The sequence below is a fragment of the Mesoplodon bidens genome, assembly GCF_964165515.1.
Source record: "Mesoplodon bidens genome assembly, chromosome: 4".
In the NCBI taxonomy this organism is placed as follows: Eukaryota; Metazoa; Chordata; class Mammalia; order Artiodactyla; family Ziphiidae; genus Mesoplodon; species Mesoplodon bidens.
This window is the reverse complement of record NC_138160.1, coordinates 100,837,554-100,861,341: the sequence shown is the minus strand read 5'-3', so window position 1 is coordinate 100,861,341 and position 23,788 is coordinate 100,837,554. Positions and strand designations below refer to the sequence as shown.

Genomic DNA, 23,788 nt, shown 5'->3' with positions numbered 1-23,788 from the left:
AACAAACACCTAGAAGAATTAAAGAACAAACAAACAGAGATGAACAATACAATAACTGAAATGAAAAATACACTAGAAGGAGTCAATAGCAGAATAACTGAGGTAGAAGAACAGATAAGTGAACTGGAAGACAGAATGGTAGAATTCACTGCCACAGCACAGAATAAAGAAAAACGAATGAAAAGAAATGAAGACAGCCTAAGAGACCTCTGGGACAACACTAAACGCAACAACATTCACATTATAGGGGTCCCAGAAGAAGAGAGAGAGAAAGGACCCGAGAAAATATCTGAAGAGATTATAGTCCAAAACTTCCCTAACATGGGAAAGGAAATAGCCACCCAAGTCCAGGAAGTGCAGAGTCCCAGGCAGAATAAACCCAAGGAGAAACACACCAAGACAAATAGTAATCAAATTGACAAAAATTAAAGACAAAAAAAATTATTAAAAACAACAAGGGAAAAAAACCACAAATAACATACAAGGGAATCCTCATAAGGTTAACAGCTGATTTCTCAGCAGAAACTCTACAAGCCAGAAACAAGTGGAATGATATATTTAAAGTGATGAAAAGGAAGAACCTACAACCAAGATTACTCTACCCAGCAAGGATCTCATTCAGATTCGACGGAAAATCAAAAGCTTTACAGAAAAGCAAAAGCTAAGAGAATTCAGCACCACCAAACCAGCTCTACAACAAATGCTAAAGGAACTTCTCTAAGTGGGAAACACAAGAGAAGAAAAGGGCCTACAAAAACAAACCCGAAACAATTTAGAAAATGGTCATAGGAACATACATATTGATAATTACCTTCAACGTGAATGGATTAAATGCTCCAACCAAAAGACACAGCCTTGCTGAATGGATACAAAAACAAGACCCATATACATGCTGTCTATAAGAGACCCACTTCAGACCTAGGGACACCTACAGACTGAAAGTGAGGGGATGAAAAAAGATGTTCCATGCAAATGCAAATCAAAAGAAAGCTGGAGTAGCAATACTCATATCAGATAAAATAGATTTTAAAATAAAGAATGTTACCAGAGACAAGGAAGGACACTACTTAATGATCAAGGGATCAATCCAAGAAGAAGATGTAACAATTACAAATATATATGCACCCAACATAGGAGCACCTCAATACGTAAGGCAACTGCTAACAGCTGTAAAAGAGGAAATCGACAGTAACACAGTAATATTAGGGGACTTTAACACCTCACTAACACTAATGGACAGATCATCCAAACAGAAAATTAATACGGAAACACAAGCTGTAAATGACACAGTAGACCAGATACATTTATTTGATATTTATAGGACATTCCATCCAAAAACAGCAGATTACACTTTCACCTCAAGTGTGCATGGAACATTCTCCAGGATAGATCACAGCTTGGGTGAGAAATGAAGCCTCAGTAAATTTAAGAAAATTGAAATCATATCAAGCATCCTTTCTGACCACAACGCTATGAGATTAGAAATCAATTACAGGGAAAAAAACGTAAAAAACACAAACACATGGAGGCTAAATAGTACGTTACTAAATAACCAAGAGATCAGTGAAGAAATCAAAGAGGAAATCAAAAAATACCTAGAGACAAATGAAAATGAAAACACAACGATCAAAACCAATGGGATGCAGCAAAAGCAATTCTAAGAGGGAAGTTTATAGCAATACAAGTCTACCTCAAGAAACAACAAACATCTCAAATAAACAATCTAACCTTATACCTAAAGGACCTAGAGAAAGAAGAACAAACAAAACCCAAAGTTATAGAAGGAGAGAAATCATAAAGATCACAGCAGAAATAAATGAAATAGAAACAAAGAAAACAATAGCAAATATCAATAAAACTAAAAGCTGGTTCTTGGAGAAGATAAACAAAACTGGTAAACCTTTAGCCAGACTCATCAAGAAAAAGAGGGAGAGGACTCAAATCAGTTAAGATTAGAAATGAAAAAAGAAAAGTTACAATGGACACTGCAGAAATACAAAGCATCGTAAGAAACTACTACAAGCACCTCTATGCCAATAAAATGGACAACCTGGAAGAAATGGACAACTTCTTAGAAAGGTATAACCTTCCAAGACTGAACCAGGAAGAAATAGAAACTATGAACAGACCAATCACAAGTAATGAAATTGAAACTGTGATTAAAAATCTTCCAGCAAACAAAAGTCCAGGACCAGATGGCTTCACAGGTAAATTCTATCAAACATTTAGAGAAGAGCTAACACCCATCCTTCTCAAACTCTTCCAAAAAATTGCAGAGTAAGGAACACTCCCAAACTCATTCTACAAGTTCACCATCACCCTGCTACCAAAACCAGACAAAGATACTACAAAAAAAGAAAATTACAGACCAATATCACTGATGAATATAGATGCAAAAATCCTCAACAAAATACTACTAAACAGAATCCAACAACACATTAAAAGGATCATATACCATGATCAAGTGGGATTTATCCCAGGGATGCAAGGATTCTTCAATATATGTAAATCAATCAATGTGATACACCATATTAATAAATTGAAGAATAAATCCACAAGATCATCTCAACAGATGCAGAAAAAGCTTTTGACAAAATACAACACTGATTTATGATAAAAACTCCCCAGAAAGTAGGCACAGAGGAAACCTACCTCAACATAATAAAGGCCATATATGACAAACCCACAGCAAACATCATTCTCAATGGTGAAAAACTGAAAGCATTTCCTCTAAGATCAAGAATAAGGTAAGGATGTCCACTCTTGCCACTATTATTCAACATAGTTTTGGAAGTCCTAGCCACAGCAACCAGAGGAAAAAAAGAAATAAAAGGAATACAAATTGGAAAAGAAGTAAAACTGTCACTGTTTGCAGATGGCATGATACTATACATAGATAATCCTAAAGATGCCACCAGAAAACTACTAGATCTAATCAATGAATTTGGTAAAGGTGCATGATACAAAATTAATGCACAGAAATCTCTTGCATTCCTATACACTAACAACAAAAGACCAGAAAGAGAAATTAAGGAAACAATCTCATTCGCCGCTGCAACAAAAAGAATAAAATACCTAGGAATAAACCTACCTAAGGAGGTAAAAGACCTGTACTCAGAAAACTATAAGACACTGATGAAAGTAATTAAAGTGATACAAACAGATGGAGAGATATACCATGTTCGTGGATTGGAAGAAACAACATTTTGAAAATGATTATACTACTCAAAGCAATCTACAGACTCAAGACAATTCCTATCAAATTACCAATGGCATTTTTTACGAAACTAGAACAAAAAATCTTAAAGTTTGTATGGAGACACAAAACACCCTGCATAGCCAAAGCAATCTTGAGGGAAAAAAACGGAGCTGGAGGAATCAGACTTCCTGACTTCAGACTATACTACAAAGCTACAGTAATCAAGACAATATGGTTCTGGCACAAAAACAGAAATATAGATCAATGGGGCTTCCCTGGTGGTGCAGTCGTTGAGAATCCGCCTGCTAATGCAGGGGACACGGGTTCGAGCCCTGGTCTGGGAGGATCCCACATGTCACAGAGCAACTAGGCCCGTGAGCTACAACTACTGAGCCTGCGCATCTGGAGCCTGTGCTCCGCAACAAGAGAGGCCCACGCACCACGATGAAGAGTGGCCCCCACTTGCCACAACTAGAGAAAGCCCTCACACAGACACAAAGACCCAACACAGCAAAAATTAATTAATTAATAAACTCCTACCCCCCAACATCTTCTTCCTTTTTTTTTGGGGGGGGGGGTACGCAGGCCTCTCACTGTTGTGGCCCCTCCCGTTGCAGAGCACAGGCTCCGGACGCGCAGGCTCAGCGGCCATGGCTCACGGGCCCAGCCACTCCGCAGCATGTGGGATCTTCCTGGACCGGGGGATGAACCCATGTCCCCTGCGTCGGCAGGCGGACTCCCATCCACTGTGCCACCAGGGAAGCCCCAACATCTTCTTTAAAAAAAAAAAAAAGAAAAGAAATATAGATCAAAAGCCCAGAGATAAACCCATGCACCTATGGTCAACTAATCTATGATGAAGGAGGCAAGGATATACAATGGAGAAAAGACAGTCTCTCAATAAGTGGTGCTGGGAAAACTGGACAGCTACATGTAAAAGAATGAAATTAGAACACTCCCTACACATTAGAACACCATACACAAAAGTAAACTCAAAATGGATTAAAGACCTTAATGTAAGATACTATAAAACTCTTAGAGGAAAACACAGGAAGAATACTCTTTGACATTAATCACAGCAAGATCTTTTTTGACCCACCTCCTAGAGTAATGGAAATAAAAACAAAAATAAAGAAATTGGACCTAATGAAACTTAAAAGCTTTTGCACAGCAAAGGAAACTATAAACAAGACAAAAAGACAACCCTCCGAATGGGAGAAAATATTTGCAAGTGAATCAATGGACAAAGGATTAATCTCCAAAATATATAAACAGCTCCTGGAGCTCAGTATTAAGAAAACAAACAACCCAATGAAAAAAATGGGTAGAAAACTTAAATAGACATTTCTCCAAAGAACACATACAAATGGTCAAGAGCTACATGAAAAGCTGCTCAACAACACTAATTATTAGATTTGCAAATCAAAACTACAATGAGGTATCACCTCACACCAGTTAGAATGGGCATCACCAGAAAATCTACAAACAACAAATGCTGGAGAGGGTGTGGAGAAAAGGGAACCCTCCTGCACTGTTGGTGAGAATGTTAAGTTGATACAGCCACTACCGAGAACAGTATGGAGGTTCCTTAAAAATCTAAAAACAGAATTACCATATGACCCAGTAATCCCACTACTGGGCATATACCCAGAGAAAACCATAACTCAAAAAGACACATGCACCCCACTGTTCATTGCAGCACTATTTACAATAGCCAGGTCCTGGAAGCAACCTAAATGCCCATCGACAGACGAATGGATAAAGAAGATGTGGTACATTTATACAATGGAATATTACTCAGCCATAAAAAGGAACAATACTGGGTCATTTGTAGAGACGTGGATGGACCTAGAGACTGTCATACAGAGTGAAGTAAGTCAGAAAGAAAAAAACAAATATCATATATTAGGGCATATATGTGGAATCTAGAAAAACAGTATAGATGAACTGGTTTTCAAGGCAAAAATAGAGACACAGATGTAGGGAACAAACGTATGGACACCAAGGGGGGAAAATGGGGGGGGGGCCTGTGATGAATTGGGAGATTGGGATTGACATATATACACTAATAGGTATAAAATGGATGACTAATAAGAACCTGCTGTATAAAAAAAACAATAAATAAAAATGACCAAAAAAAAGTGCAGGATTTTCACTAAGCTGAACCAGCAGCAATATTTCTAAAATTCGATCAATGGCAGGGCCCAAGAGTGAGGCCTAGTAAAAGAGAAGACTCAGAGGAGCCTGACTGAAGTTTGGTCTTTGTCACTATGAATGGTGAGGGAGGGAGTGGGGCACAGGCAAAATGCCAAGAATTGGGCACAAAAATGGCATTATATTTCTCAGCAGCATGGCTAAAAGCTGGAAAATAATGGAATAATATCTCTAAAACTCTGAGAGAAATTGTTTTTCAATCTAGAATTGTATATCCAAGTAGCTTGATTCAAGTGTGAAAGTCTCCTGAAAACTTTTTTTTTTTTTTTGGTACGCGGGCCTCTCCCGTTGCAGAGCACAGGCTCCGGACGCGCAGGCTCAGCGGCCATGGTTCACGGGCCTAGCTGCTCCGCGGCATGTGGGATCTTCCCGGACCGGGGCACGAACCCGTGTCCCCTGCATCGGCAGGTGGACTCTCAACCACTGCGCCACCAGGGAAGCCCTGAAAACATTTTTTGATTATTCTTAAAAAATTATTTTCTACGTTCCTTTTTTTTTTTCAGGGACATACATAGGATATGCTTCAAGTAAAGCTGTCAGCCCAGAAAAACATACCATGAGAGCTTGCTGCCTGTGAGGGGAGCAGAATATGTGACCCCAAAATATGTCACTTTGGCATGTGGATTATTTTGAGCTGAAGGTAAACAAGACCCAGCAGACCTAAAAAAAAAAGCAACTTTTACTCCCTTAATTACCTAAAAGAATTTAGATGGAGGACCTGGCCCAGAAATATAGCTATTACCAAAGATAGTTTTTTATCCGAAAGACCAAATGTAGGCAGGGCAAACATCTAATTACCAAGCATCTGCTGTTCTTATTCTCCTGTGAATTTCCCCCTTCCCCTTTGAAGCCCCAGGCCCCTACCCCATTCTTTAGCTCAGTATGGCATATAATCCTCAACTGCCCAACTTGCTCTTGGGGCTCAAATCTTTGGGGGTCCCATAGATACAAAATTAAATATTTCTCTTGATAATCTGTCTTATTTCAATTTAATTACTTACTTCAATTTTAATTACTTTAAAAACCTAAAGGGGGGGCTTCCCTGGTGGCACAGTGGTTGAGAGTCTGCCTGCCGATGCAGGGGACATGGGTTTGTGCCCCGGTCCAGGAAGATCCCACATGCCGCGGAGCGGCTGGGCCCGTGAGCCATGGCCACTGGGCCTGCGCGTCCGGAGCCTGTGCTCCGCAACGGGAGAGGCCACAACAGTGAGAGGCCCGCGTACCAAAAAAAAAAAAAAAAAAAACCTAAAGGGGAAAGAGGGAAAATGCTCTGCCTCTATACCTGCAGAAAATTATTTAGCCTTTAATAGTTTAGGGAAATTAAAGTAAAACCAATTATTTTACGAAGGGTTTTGGAATAAGAATTATAAACGAGAGAAGGGGAGACCTCTAAAAAGGTGGGAAATAATACTTTCCTCGTGTTTAAATTTTTTAATTAACATTATCTTTTATTAAGCTTATTTTGCAAGATAAGTATCCCATAAATGCTTCTATCAATACTCTCTTCAGATCTTTTAGTTTCATTTTTGCTGGCAGCAACATTCAATGCAATCATATAATTGTGTGACCTTTTCGGTTTCTAAGGCATGGTAACCTGATAATTTTTCTTTTAGTTTTTCCATGTAACACTTCATTGTGTTCAATGGGGCATAAGAATAGGAGCCTGCTTTTTATTCAGTTACCATATAGTTAAGTCACTTTTTGTTGCATAATAGACATCTTACTGATGCTAACTTGGCAAATAAAGGAATTTATTGAATCACATGGATTAAAAATTCATGTATGACTTGAGGCCAGGGCTCTAACTACATCAGCATAACCAGGCTTTCTCCTTCTCTCCACCCTGTTGCTTAATGTGACGGCTTAATGTGATGTCAATGAGGCAAGATAATTAATCCACACCTTTCATGTTCAAGCCTAGCAAAAAATATAAAGAGCACCTCTTTTAGAAAGCTCATCTTAGAACCCAAATAATTTACTTTGATTGGCCCGCTTAGGTCAGGTGACTTTCCCTGAAACAAACACTATACCCTGGGAAATCAGGGTCACAGTTTTCATGCTGTAGAGTCTCATCTGGACACTTGGCCACAGAATAGGTAATCCAGTTTCCCAAAGGAAAATTGGCATATATTTTTCCTGTAGAGGGGGAATAGATGCTGGGCAAGCAAAAATATCACACATATGTTACAGCTCTTAATACATTCAAAAGCCCATTGTTCTACTGTCTCCACCGAGCAGAATTCCCAAAGAAGAATTTACCTCGGGTCAACTAGATGCTTCTCTTGGTAAAAAAAAAAAAAAAAAAAGTTTAAAAATTAACACACATGGGCCTCCCTGGTGGCGCAGTGGTTGAGAGTCCGCCTGCCGATGCAGGGGATACGGGTTCGTGCCCCGGTCTGGGAGGATCCCATATGCCGCGGAGCGGCTGGGCCCGTGAGCCATGGCCGCTGGGCCTGCGCGTCCGGAGCCTGTGCTCCGCAACGGGAGAGGCCACAACGGTGGGAGGCCCGCATACCGCAAAAAGAAAAAAAAAAAAAAAAAAAAAAATTAACACACAATTTCTTTTTAAACTTATGATCAAATCACACACAAATGCATATTATCAAGTTCTACATAGTCATTTGGAGTCTTTATAGAGTCCTTGCTCAATGTTTTTAGTAGCTTATAGTTATGACAGAAACTAACTGTAAATGTAAGGAAAAGTAGTGATTTTCTTTCCTCAGAGGATGTGCATTTCTACCTGCATTTTTCTCTTGAATATCACCACATTCTACCCTCAGCTTTGATGATGAAGTATAAGGGTTTTCTTTCACATCGATGCCCCCTGGGTTGTTGGCTATAATCAGCCCCCCGGCAGGAAGCTGGGTATTCTGGGGAGTCACGTTGCGTGTCTCTGAGATCAGATGAGGAGAGCAGCTCCATGGAGGCCTCATGCATATTCCAGGAAACGGCTAAAGTGATGTGGTTTTCCTCTTTCCAAATAATTAATTTTCAAAAATTGGCATTAGGCTCTGCTATTTCTGTACTTGCATAAGATAAACCACTCTTGTTCTGTTCAGCTGCACATCTGCCTGTGGAGCACTGGGTTAATAAGTTACCCCTGCCATTGCCACCCGTGAAGGACTGGTTAGGGCTTTATTTCTACAGAAACAATCCATTCTCTGCCAATGCATCTGAAGGTCAGACAAAGAAGCATAGCTTTTCTAGTTTCAAACCTCACATTTTCTTTTCTAAATGAAAGTTTATCACATTTGTTTATCCAGTACCTAGTAGAATTAAGGATGCTCTCTTTAAGAGATCATAGTCTGGTAGAAATTCTGATATGTTATTATGCTATACAATGATTTAGAAATGTATTCTAGAATCTTAGTATATATGCATAGCTAATCTCCTAGATTAAAAGCTGTCTTTGGACTTCCCTGGTGGTGCGGTGGTTAAGAATCCACCTGCCAATGCAGGGTTGGAGCCCTGGTCCGGGAAGATCCCACATGCCGTGGAGCAACTAAGCCCACAAGCCACAACTACTGAGCCCGTGTGCCACAACTACTGAAGCCCACGTGCCTAGAGCCCATGCTCCACAACAAGAGAAACCACCACAATGAGAAGCCTGCGCACCGCAGCGAGGAGTAGCCCCGGCTCGCTGCAACTAGAGAAAGCCCGTGTGCATCAACGAAGACCCAATGCAGCCAATAATTATTTATTTATTTATTTATTTATTTTAAAAGTTGTCTTTGATATTAAGTAACCACCAAAAAAAAATTCACTTATGTATTCATGAATTCTGAGAAATATTTTTTAATATATCTACATATATACATCTATATTTATATATATATTTATTTTTAATGCATCAAAGACATTTTGATACATTTAATTAAAGCATTTTTCTCCTATTGAACAAATCCCTGTTCTTTGGTTTCATCAAATCATAATGATTATAATAATTTGCAAATTAAAAAAAATTAATTTTAAACTTCCTTAGGGTATACATGGTTTGATAATTCTTTATATATCTTTAGATTCCATTATCAACTTCTCATAATTCTTTCCTGATAAAGTGGATTGGGGATGAATGGAAATGACAACTCTAGAGGGGAAGCAAACTTTTGTTTTGTTTTGTTTTCTGGTCATTTCTTGAATGGGATTTCCCATGTATGGCTTGGATCTTGCAGCTAAAGAGAAGTAACTCATGGAAGAAGATATTTAGGAGCTAATTTATATAAGACGAATAAATCCAAGACAAGAAGAAACCTTTAGGGTTATAAATTATAGGATTTTTCCCTATTATAGATCCAAGTACAATAAATAAAAATAGGGATTTATTTTCCCACAGATTAAAGTACCAGAAACAAATATCCCATGTGGAACCTGCTCCTTGGCACAGCATCGGATTTCTCCCTTGATGTGTAAAGCAAGAAGTAATGGAAAAAAATATCCCAGCTGAATGAAAACCACAAGTGTCTCTGATGCCCTGGCCCTAATGGCTTTTATTCCTCTTGCAAAAACTTTTTTACCCTATAACCAAAATAACTGTCTAAGCACATTGTCTGCAGTCCTTTGCAAGACTTTTAAAATACTTTCAAATATAGTTTAACCCACCAAAGAAGCAACAGGTCAGATTAGAATTTGAGGCTACAGTAGTAATTACAGGTCCCTTTGGTTGTTTAACACATAACAACTCATCCGGGGAAGGCTGGTATTAGAGTAAATTAAATTACAAGATAGGGCTTCCCTGGTGGCGCAGTGGTTGAGAGTCCGCCTGCCGATGTGGGGGACACGGGTTCGTGCACCGGTCTGGGAGGATCCCACGTGCCACGGAGCGGCTGGGCCCGTGAGCCATGGCCGCTGAGCCTGCGTGTCCGGAGCCTGTGCTCCGCAACGGGAGAGGCCACAACAGTGAAAGGCCCGCGTACCGCCAAAAAAAAAAAAAAATTACAAGATAAATTTGTTAGACAAGTGTACTTTCACTAGACTTTTGAAAAAGAATCCAAATGATGGAAACATCATCCACTATCATTTGTTTCACCAACCCGCAAAATCTTCACTCAAATATTAGGATCAGTTATATATTTATCAGTTATATATTTATCAACTCGTGTGTGCTCTCAAAAGATAAACTAAGGCATAGGGAATAGACAGTGTAAAGTGGGACTTTAAGTTATGTATCAGGGAAACACATAAGTCTTTGAGAATCTACACTGAAGATCAAATTTAAAACTTTCACTTGATTCTGGAAGGCTGAGAAAGCCCAAGGAAATAAAGTGCTAATAAATGAGGAAGTAGAAATATGCACTGAAATGCAACAGAATATGGAAACAAATGTTATCCAGCTCAAGATACACTTAAAAAGATTTAATGTAGCTGGGTTCTAAAATAAGACTTAATATTCAGGTTTAAGAGGTATTTAAATTTTTCCCAGCTCTGTGCACTGAAAGGTCCTAGAAGCCCAGAAGTAATTACACCCCCGGAGCAATTAGCACACCCAACACCCAGATCTTTATTCCTAAATACCATCCTCTATTAAAAGGAATCAGGTATCCCTGGAGAAATGACAGATTCCAGGGTTGGTGCAGGGAAGGTACAAGATGAAACTGAACATTTTGGGTCAGAAAGTAAGGAACTGCTAAAAATACACTAAAAGTTAAAAAAAAAATTGACATGTCAAAAGGACACATAGAGCCAGCTCAAAGGCATTCCCACTGGGCAAGTCAGAGACAATTTAAGCATCAAAATAAACAAGGTCCATAACACATTATAACCCACTGAATAAAATAATAATCCATATTGACAATAAATAGATGATTGATAAATAAATAAATGGTACAGATAGATCTTTCTAACTAGAATGACAACTAATAAATCTAGAAAGATCCAATTAGAAAATCATATGCAACTATCATGATAAAAATTTATTTAGATAAGGCCAATTGATAGATTAGTCTTGGGTGATAAGGGTGGTGAGTGAGTTTGGTGAGAAACAGGATGTTTCTATAGTTCTACCCCACAAATTATCACAACTATCACACCAATAGTGGAGCACAGCCAGCAATCTACCCAGTAGTGAAGCCCAGGCTGCAACCTTCACATCTTCAGGGCACAGCTCTTGGCCCCAGTGATCACACAACATAGCCTGAGGCCCTGCACCAACTTAGTACCCTGTCTGTGGCCCCACCTGAACATAGAGTCAAGCCAGTGGCACCACCCTGCCAGGAAACACAGCTTGTGATCCTGCCCAACCAGAGGTGATTGCAGAGACCAGCTGGTGAGCCCACCTGACAGCAGAGCACAGCAAGTATCTCTGCCAGACTATGGAGCCCACCCAGTGGCCCCACTTGAATGTGGAGCCCAGCCAGCAGGCCCACCCAACTGTGGAGTCCAACCAGCAGTAACTGCCCTGACTTCAGAGCATGGACAGTGGTCTCATCCAAATTTATCCAAGGAGATGAAAGATCTGTACACTGAAAGCTATAAAGACACTGATGAAAGAAATTAAGCAGATACAAAAAAATGGAAAGATATTTCATGTTCATGATTGAGAAGAATTATATTCTTCTTGTTTTGGATTTTAGAAAGTTTATTAAACATTTTTGGATTGTCTGGGCTATTGTTCTCCATTGCCAGTGTTCACAGAGTATAGGAATTCATGCTTTGGGGTTGAGAGAGAGAGATTTATCCTGCCTTGTAGTCTTGGTTGTTTCTTATCACACTTAGGGGGTTTGACAGTTTGGAGGAAGCTGGGAGTAGAAGACGTTTCCATTCACTACTGTTTGAGGACACACTGGAGGAGGTCAGACACGCTCTCTGCAGTGACCCTGTAATTGTCCCTACTGGAGAGAAGTATTCTTCTTAATATTTAGTATTATTAAAATTTTCATACTACCTAAAGCCATCTATAGATTCAACGAAATCTTTATAGGACAAAAAGGCATTTTTTAACAGATATAGAAAAATTATTCTAAAATTCATTTAGAGCCACAAATATACCAAATAACCAAAGCAATCTTGAGAAAGAAGTACAAAGGTAGAGGCATCACACTTCCTGATTTCTAACTATATTAAAAAGCTATAGTAATCAAAACAGTATGGTACTGGCCTATACGTTGACACACAGACCAATTGAACAGAATCGACAGCCCAGAAATAAACCCCCATATATAAGATCAACTATTATTTGACAAGGGAGCCATGAATACTCGATGGGGAAAAGATATTCTCTTCAATAAATGGTGATGGGAAGATGGGAATAAAGACACAGACCTACTAGAGAATAGACTTGAGGATACAGGGAGGGGGAAGGGTAAGCTGAGACAAAGTGAGAGAGTGGCATGGACATATATACACTACCAAACATAAAATAGCTAGCTAGTGGAAAGCAGCCACATAGCACAGGGAGATCAGCTCGGTGCTTTGTGAACACCTAGAGGGGTGGGATAGGGAGGGCGGGAAGGAGGGAGACGCAAGAGGGAAGAGATATGGGGACATATGTATATGTATAACTGATTCACTTTGTTATAAAGCAGAAACTAACACACCATTGTAAAGCATCCAATAAAGATGTCAAAAAAAAATGGTGATGGGGAAACAGGATATTCACATGCAGAAGAATGAAAATGGATCCTGATCTTACACCACTCACAAAAATTAACTTGAAATTACTTTAAAAAGTAAATGTAATACCTAAAAACTGTAAAACTCCTAGAAGAAAATATAGCAGGTAAGCTCCTTGCCATTGGTCTCAGAAATGATTTTTTGGATATAACTCCAAAAGCACAAGCAACAAAAGCAAAAATTTTTAAAGGACTACTTCAAACTAAAAGTGTCAGAGTATCAAGAGAAACCATTAACAAAAATGAAAAAGCAACCTATGGAATGGGAGAAAATATTTGCAAATCATGCATCTGATAAGAGGTCAATAAAAAGGTAGGAATGTAAATTGGTGCAGCCACTATGAAAAACAGCATGGAGCTTCCTCAAAAAAATTAAAAATAGAACTACCCTATAATCCAGCAATCCCACTTCTGGCTATATATTCAAGGAAATAAAATCATGATCTCAAAGACTTATCTGCACCTCCATGTTCAATGCAGCACTATTCACAACAGCTAAGACATGGAAACAACCTAAGAGTCCATCAACAGATGACTGGATAAAGAAAATGTAATATATATATATATATATATATATATGTGTGTGTGTATATATATATATATATATACACACATATATATATATATATATGTGTGTATATATATATATATGTATATATATATATATCTTATAACATTCCCACCAACAATGCACAAGAATTCTCCTTTTTCTACATCCTTGCCAGGAATTGTTATCACTTCTCTTTATACATACAATGGAATATTATTCAGTCATTAAAAATAAGGAAATCCCACCATTTGCAAAAAATAACATTAATGAAACCTGAGGGCTTCATGCTAAGTGAAATAAGAATGACAAGTACTCTACCCCACTACTGGGCATATACCCAGAGAAAACCATAATTCAAAAAGACACATGCACCCCAATGTTCATTGCAGCACTATTTACAATAGCCAGGTCACGGGAGCAACCTAAATACCCATCAAGAGACAAATGGATAAAGAAGATGTGGTACACATATACAATGGAATATTACTCAGCCATAAAAAGGAATGAAATTGGGTCATTTGTAGAGACGTGGATGGATCTAGAGACTGTCATACAGAATGAAGTAAGTCAGAAAGAGAAACAAATATCGTATATTAATGTATATATGTGGAACCTAGAAAAATGGTACAGATGAACCGGTTTGCAGGGCAGAAATAGAGACACAGACGTAGAGAACTAGCAGAAATAGAGACACAGATGTAGAGACTGGGATTGATATACATACACTAATATGTATAAAATGGATAACTAATAAGAACCTGCTGTATAACAAAATAAATAAAATTAAATTAAAAAAAAAAGAATGACATACTCTACGATCTGATCTCCCTTATGTGTAGAATCTAAAAACATTGAATTCATAGAAACAGAGTGTATATTGGTTGATGCCTGGGGCAGGGGATGGGGAAATGAATGAAGGTGGTCAAAGGGTATAAACTTCCAGTTATAAAAAGAGTAAGTGGGGCTTCCCTGGTGGCACAGTGGTTGAGAGTCCGCCTGCCGATGCAGGGGACACGGGTTCGTGCCCCAATCTGGAAAGATCCTGCATGCCGCAGAGTGGCTGGGCCCCTGAGCCATGGCCGCTTGAGCCTGCGCGTCCGGAGCCTGTGCTCCGCAACGGGAGAGGCCAAAACAGTGAGAGGTCCGCATACCGCAAAAAAAAAAAAAAAAAGAGTAAGTTCTTGGGATCCAATATAAAGCATGGTAACTGCAGTTAACAATGCTGTATTGCTAAGAGAGTAAATCTCAAAGGTTCTCACCACACGCACCAAAAGAAACACCTATGTGAGGTGCTGGATGTGTTAACTAACCTTATTGTGGTAATCATTTTGCAATATATACATATATATCAAATCATCATATTTCTATGTCTTAAACTTACACAATATTATATGAAAATTATATTTTGATAAAGATAGAAAACAATTTAAAACACAAGCAGAATTTATTCTCTCTCTCCCTCTCTCTCTCTCTCTCTCTCTCTCACACACACACACACACACACACACACACACACACGCACACACAGTTAAAAAGCAGTTGAAAAACCTTAGAAGCAGGGCTGAGGAGTATAAGCCCTGCTTCTAAGGCCTTTCAACTGCTTTAATCAGGCCCTAGATCATCCCGGATAATCTCCCATAGTTAAAGCCAACTGAATAAGAATTTCAATTACATCTGCAAACTCCCTTCACAGCAATACCCAGATTAGTGTTTGAATAACTGGGGATGTAGCTTAGCCAAGCAGACACATCAAAAAGAAAAAGAGAAACCATCACATTATGAAAACTCATATATATAAACAAGGAGGTTAAAAAAGCTTATTTAAATGTAGAAACTATAGCCATTCATTCAATACTACCACCATCATAAAAAAAAGTATAACAATAAAAGCCAGGCAAACCTTGTAGAAGAATAAAGATGTTTCAATAGGCACAAAACAGACATTTAAGATGAACGTCATTCTTCTTGAGACAAAAGTAAGAAGCTATCAAAGAATAGTCAAACATAGCCATCTGTAATATACTGTTTCAGAAGGAAAGCTTTAGCTCATAAGTCAGGTTCACCATGATAAACAACCAGAACCTGGAAAATACTGGACATCATAAATGACACAGAGACTGAGAAACAAGAAGTTGTCATATTTTATCATGATTCAAAACAAAATGACTCTCAGTCCTATGCCTTGAAGGGGACAGAGGTTAGAAAAACGCTAGCAGTTGTTTTATGACCTTTCCAGCTTTGAAAAGAAAGGCCTCTTAGGCCAAGCAAAGCCCATTTTTCCCCATGATTTGAAGACCAACAACATTTTATCCTGGTGTGAGAGGTTGATCTTCGCTGTTTGATGGCACACATCTTTTCACAGATGGAGTTGAAGGCAGTGCTTTCCCAGAACCACGACTCTTTTCCTCCTTTACCCTGAGCCTGAAGTGCCTGGGTACCCTTCACTCCAAGTGACTGTTCTCTACAAGCTATAGTTTATCTTTTCTTTTCTTTTTTGAAACACTATATTGGAGAAGAAAGCTGCAGAGCAGCTTTTGTGAGACTCTATTATCAGAACAAAAGGAGGAAGAGCATGCATCAGTAGTTCATTCTTCTTAATAATTTTTATGGACTGAATGTTCTCACTGAGTAGTTAGAGAAGTCACTTAGAAATTCATTATGCAGGGAGAAAACTCAAGATGGCTCCTGGCACTAAGTAATTTTTTTTCTCTGTTAGATCGCTGAAGTAGTTACCCCGCACCTGGGTGTGAACAAAGCTTAATAAAACCTTGTAAGTGGTAACACTATGCTCTCAGATTATTATCTTCGGGATGTCTCTGTACACAGTGCATATAGTAATCTTAAGTATCACTGCCTACACTGAAACAAGCAGAGGCCAGGAAGACCCTGCTGAGATGGAGATATTATTGGGTAGCTGATCGGTTCACTTACTAAGAGGTCCACTCCTACCCACTGGCCTCGCCTGTGAGACCAGACTCAGCTTCAGGGTCTGCGTGTTAGTAGGGTGGGAAAACTCCCATAAAGTTGAAGCTTGAACTTCAATTTACCCAAACAAGCCCTCTCGTGGGGGAGGGTAAGCCTAAAGAAATAACGTTCCTGAGAAGTTAAGACTTCTACAGTAGAATCCCCTCCTACCAGCACTAAAAATGAGGAGTAGGACACAACATGGGATAAGTATTTCCTATTGGCCAGATAAAGGGGTGAGCATGTGAGATTCATAGGAAAGTTGGTGAAGACTCATAGTCCTGGATTTATACAGAGAAAAGACCACAAGGAGCTTGAGAGGTCAAGGGTGAGTCAAGGTCACTAGATGGGTAACCAGGACAGAGTGCTAGTGGCACAGCAGGCCAGTGCAGACAACAGCAGCAGGACATGTTTTGTACAGCATCCTGGAGAGATAACAGGAGCAGTGGCTACAGCACACAGAAGCAGAGGCACAAAGAGAGGCATAAATCTTATGTAAGGTAACCTTCCTCTTGGGGTCCCCCAGAAAGACTAGAAACGGGAAGGTGTAGGTACCTGCTGAGGCCCTTGAGCTCTCAGATTTCTTGCTGCCTCTGGATGTATTGGTTAAGTCCCCCTATGATCTTAGCTCCGTAGTTCTTGCATTATGCATTTTCAGACTTTATTTGAGCATTTCTTTTTCCAGACTGGGTCTGAAAACCAGTGGTGTCAGAATAAGTGTGATTTAAAAACCAGACTGGGTCTGGGATCAGACCCAGACCACCTTCAGGGACTTGAACCTTTGGTTCACATCCCCCAATTAAAAAGGGTTACAGCAGGCTCTTCGAACGAGCTGGAGATCTGAAGTTAAAACTGACTAGGGAGGTTTCTCTATAGAAGCAGTTGGCATCTTAAGGTGGACAGTTCTCCCAAGATCGTGGATCAAGATCTTAATCTCCAATATGAAAGCTTTATTCCTTTTGCTTTTTCACTACTTGCCTTTTCTCTCTGTTAATGTACAGGAAGATAAGTTTCCTTATCTCTGGTAGCTTTCACTGAATGTACTGCTAAGGTCATAGCTGCACAACAAAAGTCCTTAAAACTTTCTTGCTAAGGTGGTTTAGATAATAAAATTGCAGAACTAGAAGGAGTCTGTGCCATAGTAAATATCTCTTACTCTACCTAGATAGACACCTCTGGTATTGCAACAAATACAAGAAATTATCAAACAAGCCACTTGGCTAAAACAGGTTGATGCTCCTTCAGGTACATTCTTTGATTTATTTGATGCCAATTGGTTTGATTCTTGGGGGCCCTGGCTAAGGAGTACACTCAGTCTCTTGGTATTATCCTCCTAATAGCTATCATTATAGTTTCCCTGGTGTGCTATATTCTCTCAAAGGTCTTAAATGCATGTTTGCAGCCATCAGCAGTACATCAAATGGTCTCACTGCACTTGGAAAAACAGAAACAAGACAAACAATGAGATGAACAGCAAGAACAATTCTTTCACGATCTGGCATTATAACCTAAAACTTTTACAATGAGACAAGAAGGAACTTAACTCTGATGGTTACTGAGAGTGGGCTAATACCAACTTTTGGTCAATCTCTCATGTATGAGAGGATGAACAAAAGGGTGGAATTGTTAAATTAATAAACAAGGAGGGCATTAGACTGACGTGGCTTTAATGCTGTAGTGACCTATATAAGCAAACCAAAATCTCAGCCTATAAATGCCTCAAGACTACAAAATCAAAATACTGAGGACAACTAATCACAGTCAACTAGGTTTTAAGTTATAGCCAATAAATAATTTCCTTACTTTGCTTCTGCCTTTTCTCTATAATAGCTTCTCCCCAAGCTTTTACTGGTGGACCATTCCTAAACACTTCTGGTTTGGTATTGCCCAATTCAAATCAATTTTGGCTCAAATAACCTCAAAATGTTTAATATGCCTCAATTAATCTTTTAACAGCATGAACACTCCAGTCCTTCACAGTCCCCACAACTCTCAATTGTCTTTTAACAGTTGTGTTTCATTTTTGTGACTCAGTGACATTTGAGCTTGAAAGCCTCTGCTATAAGTGAGTATGAGGTGGGTCCAGTGGTAGATGATTCAAGGAAAGGCCAATTAAACTGTAGGTCACTCTTCCTGTTACCCCAACTAACACATTTAATAAAAAGCAAGCTATGCTGTATTTCATGTTCTTCCAGGCCTTTCATCCAGGATTCCAAAGCTCATGATCAGAAAAATATGCAGTCCCGATAGCTCTCTTCTTATAAAATACATATATTCCTAGAATCTTTTCTGTTTGATTCGTAGAATCACAGCATACATACATCTCTTTTTTGGCTTATTTGTTTAGCTTGAAATATCTTTTCTCAGTATAGAACAATGGATGAAGTATTTACAAATAATGACACAAAAATATCTAACATTTTTCTTTCAGCTTAACAATGTACAATAAAACAACAAACAGAAAGCATTAAGAGCTGAATTATTCTGAAATTGGTCACACAGAACTCCAAAATACTTGTCAGAAGATTTTAAGCAATAGATATTAGGAAGGTAATGCATATATTTACATGAATCTAAGAACATTTTTGTAGCCTCCTACAGTTGAAATATACTGAGCCACAACAAGCCTCCAGACAATACTCAGCTCACTTCTATAATTTAAGTCCCTTTTGCAATAACTTCATAGGACAGCATAGACATTAAAACATACAATTTGTGTTGGCAGCAAAGAGATTCCATTATTCACTTATTCATCTTGAGATTCTTTCTCAGTTACAAACCAAAGAAGTTGTTCTAGCTCATTAAAGCAGAAAAAAATAGTTCATTAAAATGATATAAGTTTCAGAATCTCTGGGAAAGACCCAGAAGCAGGCTTGATGTTCACTCTTGCAAGAACAATCTCCAAAATAAGACACAAGACTGTTCCAGCACCAGGGCTACCACCAGGCACAACATCACAGTTTGCACTGGTGGTTCCAGGTACTAGAGACAACTCCTAGAGTCTTTTGGACTGTGCTTCTGGAAGGCTGGATGTCTTGGCCTGCGTCAGTGTTTGTGCTTGGTTGCAAAGCATGATGGCTAGAAAAGTAAGGTTATGGGCTCTGCCACTGTGAGCGGTGGGCTAATAAGGCTCCCCACACACAAAGAACTCCCCACACACAAAAAAAGGTATACAAAGGTGCTGAGGAATCAAATGACCACTGCCCACCCACCCACCCCCGCCAAAGCAACAGGGCATTAGATACTGGGTGAGAAAGTGTTAAGGAAAAATAAAATAACATGTTAAGAAACAAATTCTTGTGGAATTTTTAGTCTATTGGGGAAGACAGGACAAAAATTAAGCGAATAATCACATTAATAAATGTATAACTACCAACCGCATAAGTGATCCAAAGGAGAAAGATCTGGTTCTCTGAGAGCTCATATCAACTGGAGATCCAGAAGACTTCTTAAGGAAATGATTTCTGACCTGGGATCTGAAGAAGTAATAAGAATTAAACTGATGAAGGGAATTGAAGAACATTCCAGAACATTCCATTCAGGGGAAGCACATACGCAGAGAGCTGTGATGAGAGGGAACACAGCAAGTTTGAGGAGGAGGAAGGACCATGTATTTACTTGAGATTAAGGTTAAGGTGGAAAAAGAGTTGTGTAAATAAGGTTTGAAAGTTAGATGGGGCTAGATGAGGCAATATTCATGTCTTCATTCTGAAAGCAAATGTGGAAGCGGAGTGCAAGAGTACTCTCATCAAATCTCTCTGATAATTTTGTGTCACCTGAGCACTGGGAGGCTGTAGACAACATGTGGTTCAGGAGAGAGGTGATCGTAGTCTCACCTCTTACAAGACACTTGGAGAAAACCCACCAGCCACTTTACAGTAGATTCTTGTTGCTTTTTCTTCAGCGTGTGTAAGTTCTGTTTTAATCAGTTTTGCTATATCTGTTATTTTGCAAAATTGAATTACATACATGCTTAAAACATTTTCTGATTTTGAAAAGTTTAATGCCATAAATATTCCTTTTTTGGAAACTACATCTGTGATGACACTATAGAGTATTTGCAATTCATGGCCTAATGCATTTGGATAAGTTGAAATTCCTTGAAATTCAGAATTTATAATAAAAGGCATTATGGTTTCCAAATAGTAGTGGATGACCAGGGAATTATAGTATTTAGTGCTACTTTTCAGACTTCCACCTGAAAACTGCCTTTCCCCGGTCGTCTGATCTACTGTCTCTTCACCAATTAATTCTTAAGTTAATTTCTGCATAAATAGCAATAGAAAGCTCTATAAGAACTTCATTCATTTTTTTTTCAATTACTTGAAATTTGGTTAGAACTGATGATTTCTTTGCATTAAAGCAGCCTGAAGTATTAGATTAAAAAGTGTGGTTGGAAGCCAGGAGACTTGATGTTAAGTTCTGTTTGCATCACTTCCCAGATATATGACATTTTGAAAGGTATTGAAGTCTTAAGCCTTTGTTTTCTCAACTGCAAAAGAGAGGGCCTCCAGCTGAGTTGTAATGAAGATAAAATAAGAGGATATTTCATCAAGTGATTCGCATGCTAGACAAGTGTAGAAGCATAAACATGAAAATGATTTACTAAATAAACAGGGGAGGAAATGCAGAAACATGGGGCTGCTTCATAGCAAAGAAAATATTCAAAAATTTTGCAGCATTTTAAGAATATGCACAAAAGTAGAGACCAGAACTGTTTTGATTGTGCCTGTGATCCTTCTTTCGGGATTTTCCTTGTTGGTCTCTGAGTTTAGAGCATGTGAAAACCCTGGATCAGCCTCCAGCAGCCTCCCAGCTGGGCCACACCCCAGAATGCAATCGTGGCAATAAATTTAAACAGAGCCAAGGAGTAAGCAAGGCATATCTCTTCAACAGCCATGTATGCTTAGGTTCTTTTGGTGCACTATGTTTCATTTCATTTTATTAGTTGTTTATCAGATATACAGGGCAGAATTAATATGCCTCAGCTCAAGGCACATTAGAATCATCGATCCATATGAGTCTCTCTAGTTTTAACAGTTATTTATTCTACTTATCCACGTCTCCAAGGTAACCATTCTGCTGTATTTTTCTTTTTTTAAAAAATTTATTTCTTTCTTTCTTTATGGCTGCATTGGGTCTTCGTTGCTGCGCACAGGCTTCCTCTAGCTGCGGTAAGCGGGGGCTACTCTTCTTTGCGGTACACAGGCTTCTCATTGCAGTGGCTTTTCTTGTTGTGGAGCATGGGCTCTAGGCGTGCGGGCTTCAGTAGTTGTGGCACACGAGCTCAGTAGTTGTGGTGCATGGGCTTAGTTGCTCCACAACATGTGGGATCTTCCCAGACTAGGGTTCAAACCCGTGTCCCCTGCATTGGCAGGCGGATTCTTAACCACTGCGCCACCAGGGAAGCCCTATCTATTTCTTTTTATTTTAAAGTGCTCTAAAATGTGTTGTGTGATTTTGTTGGCATTTATTTTAAACTATGTAAATCCTTATAGATCTCATTCATTTTCTTACTCTTTTGGACTAAGTACTATCTTTTTAAGATCTAATCTTATTTCTATGTGTACATCAGATATGTTCCTCCTAAAGCTCCATAACCACCCATGGTATGTATTCTCCAAGTCTTGCCTACTCTACCCAAACTGCCACCAACTCCCACCACTGTAAACATTACTGTAATAGTTATCTTTATATATTTCACACTATAAAAATATTTGAAATGTTCTTTGGGATAAATTCTCAGTAGCAGAATTGCTGTGTCATAGTATGTATGTACACTTAATTTGTCCACATCATGCCAGACTGTTCTTCAGGATGGCTGTATCAATCTACTCCTCATGAAGCTTTCTGCATAGCTGCTTCCCTGACAACACTCAGCATTATCCAGTTTTCTAATTTTTGCTAATTTAATACTGTTAATTTAGCCTGAATTTCTCTAATTTTTGGCATATGCCTTTGAGTACTTGGTTTTGAGAGTTTTCTTTTCTGTAAATTGCTCTCTCATAGTCTTTACCTGTTTTCCTATTGCGGTAACTGACTTGTCAATTTACAGAAATTCCCTGCTAATTATTAATTCCTTTCGAGTTTTAAACATTGAAAATACCTTCTCCCATTTAGTCATCTATTAATTTGGTCCATAGTGTTCTTCATGAATGAAAAACCTTAATTTTCCTGAGCATAATGAAGCTTTCACAGATTATTTCTTCTTTTCTAACCTTCTCATCCTTGGAGATCTTCCCCTGTGGTCCTCTCCCTGCCTGAAGTCTCACCTGAGGGTGCTGGGGACAGAATGACAGCTGCCCAAGTACAGATGATGGATCAGTTTTGTTTGATGCTCTTTCTGCACAACTACAACAATGCCTGGACCAGGGTTAGTACCATATATAAGTGCCAAATGAATGAAGTTAGAAAGTCTCCCAGAGCTATGGAGAGGTCATTTCACTTCCTGGATTCTTTAAGGTGCACAGTTCCCCACGACTTACTTGGTTTGTGTACAAGAAAAATCCTTCTTGCTCAGGGAGGGAGGGCTGCAGTGGGATGGAACAATGGAAACTGTTTGTCAGTCTCGTTCCATGATTTCAATCTCCATATTGTTCCCAGTGGATGGTTCCCAAAAGTCAGTATCTGGAAGATTTTACATAGATATGCATATGAGTAAGTATCTTGCTGGTACAAACCAATCCAAAACGTACATTCCCACAGTATTTCTGATTGTTTTCTTTATTGGGGTATAACTTACATGCAATAAAATTCTCCCATCTATACAGCGTATTTGCAGGGGGAGCCTTAATTTTGATATAATTGTATTTAGCAATCTTTTGCTTTGTTTTTCCTTTTGAAATTTTTTGAAGTGTTTCCCCATTCCTAGATTGTAAAGATTATCTCATACATTCTCTTCTACCAGCTGTATTTTTTCCCCTTCTAACTTACATGTTTAACCTATCTGGAGGTAACTCATTATGTAGTCTTAGGTAGGGATCCAATTTTTCTCCATATAGTGAGACAATTTCTCCAATAAACTTCAACTAAACATTTTCTACTGATGTGTGGTAATTCCTTTAAAGTTTATTAAATTCCCATGGATATATGAGTCTCATTCTGAGTGCATCATTTTCTTCCACTTATCTGTTTATCTGATCTTATACCAATAGCACATTGCTTTTATTACTCTGGCCTTGTAGTATGTCTTAATATCTGGCAGGGCAAGCTCTTTGTCTTTACGACTTCTCTTTAAGCAGCAGACAGCCATGA

General features: G+C 38.9%; 1 protein-coding gene across 22 annotated transcripts in view; it reads right to left on the bottom strand.

Annotated features, from left to right (window-relative positions):
- Positions 1-23,788, bottom strand: part of LOC308615713 (zinc finger protein 227-like) — a 379,433-nt gene that overhangs the window by 305,572 nt on the left and 50,073 nt on the right. For all 22 annotated transcript variants that reach the window (XR_014015542.1, XR_014015543.1, XR_014015544.1 and 19 more), the window contains 2 exons: positions 23,020-23,161; positions 19,912-20,010 (listed from right to left, as the gene is read on the bottom strand). The gene's annotated coding sequence lies outside the window, so the exon portion shown is untranslated. The remainder of the gene's footprint in view (positions 1-19,911; positions 20,011-23,019; positions 23,162-23,788) is intronic.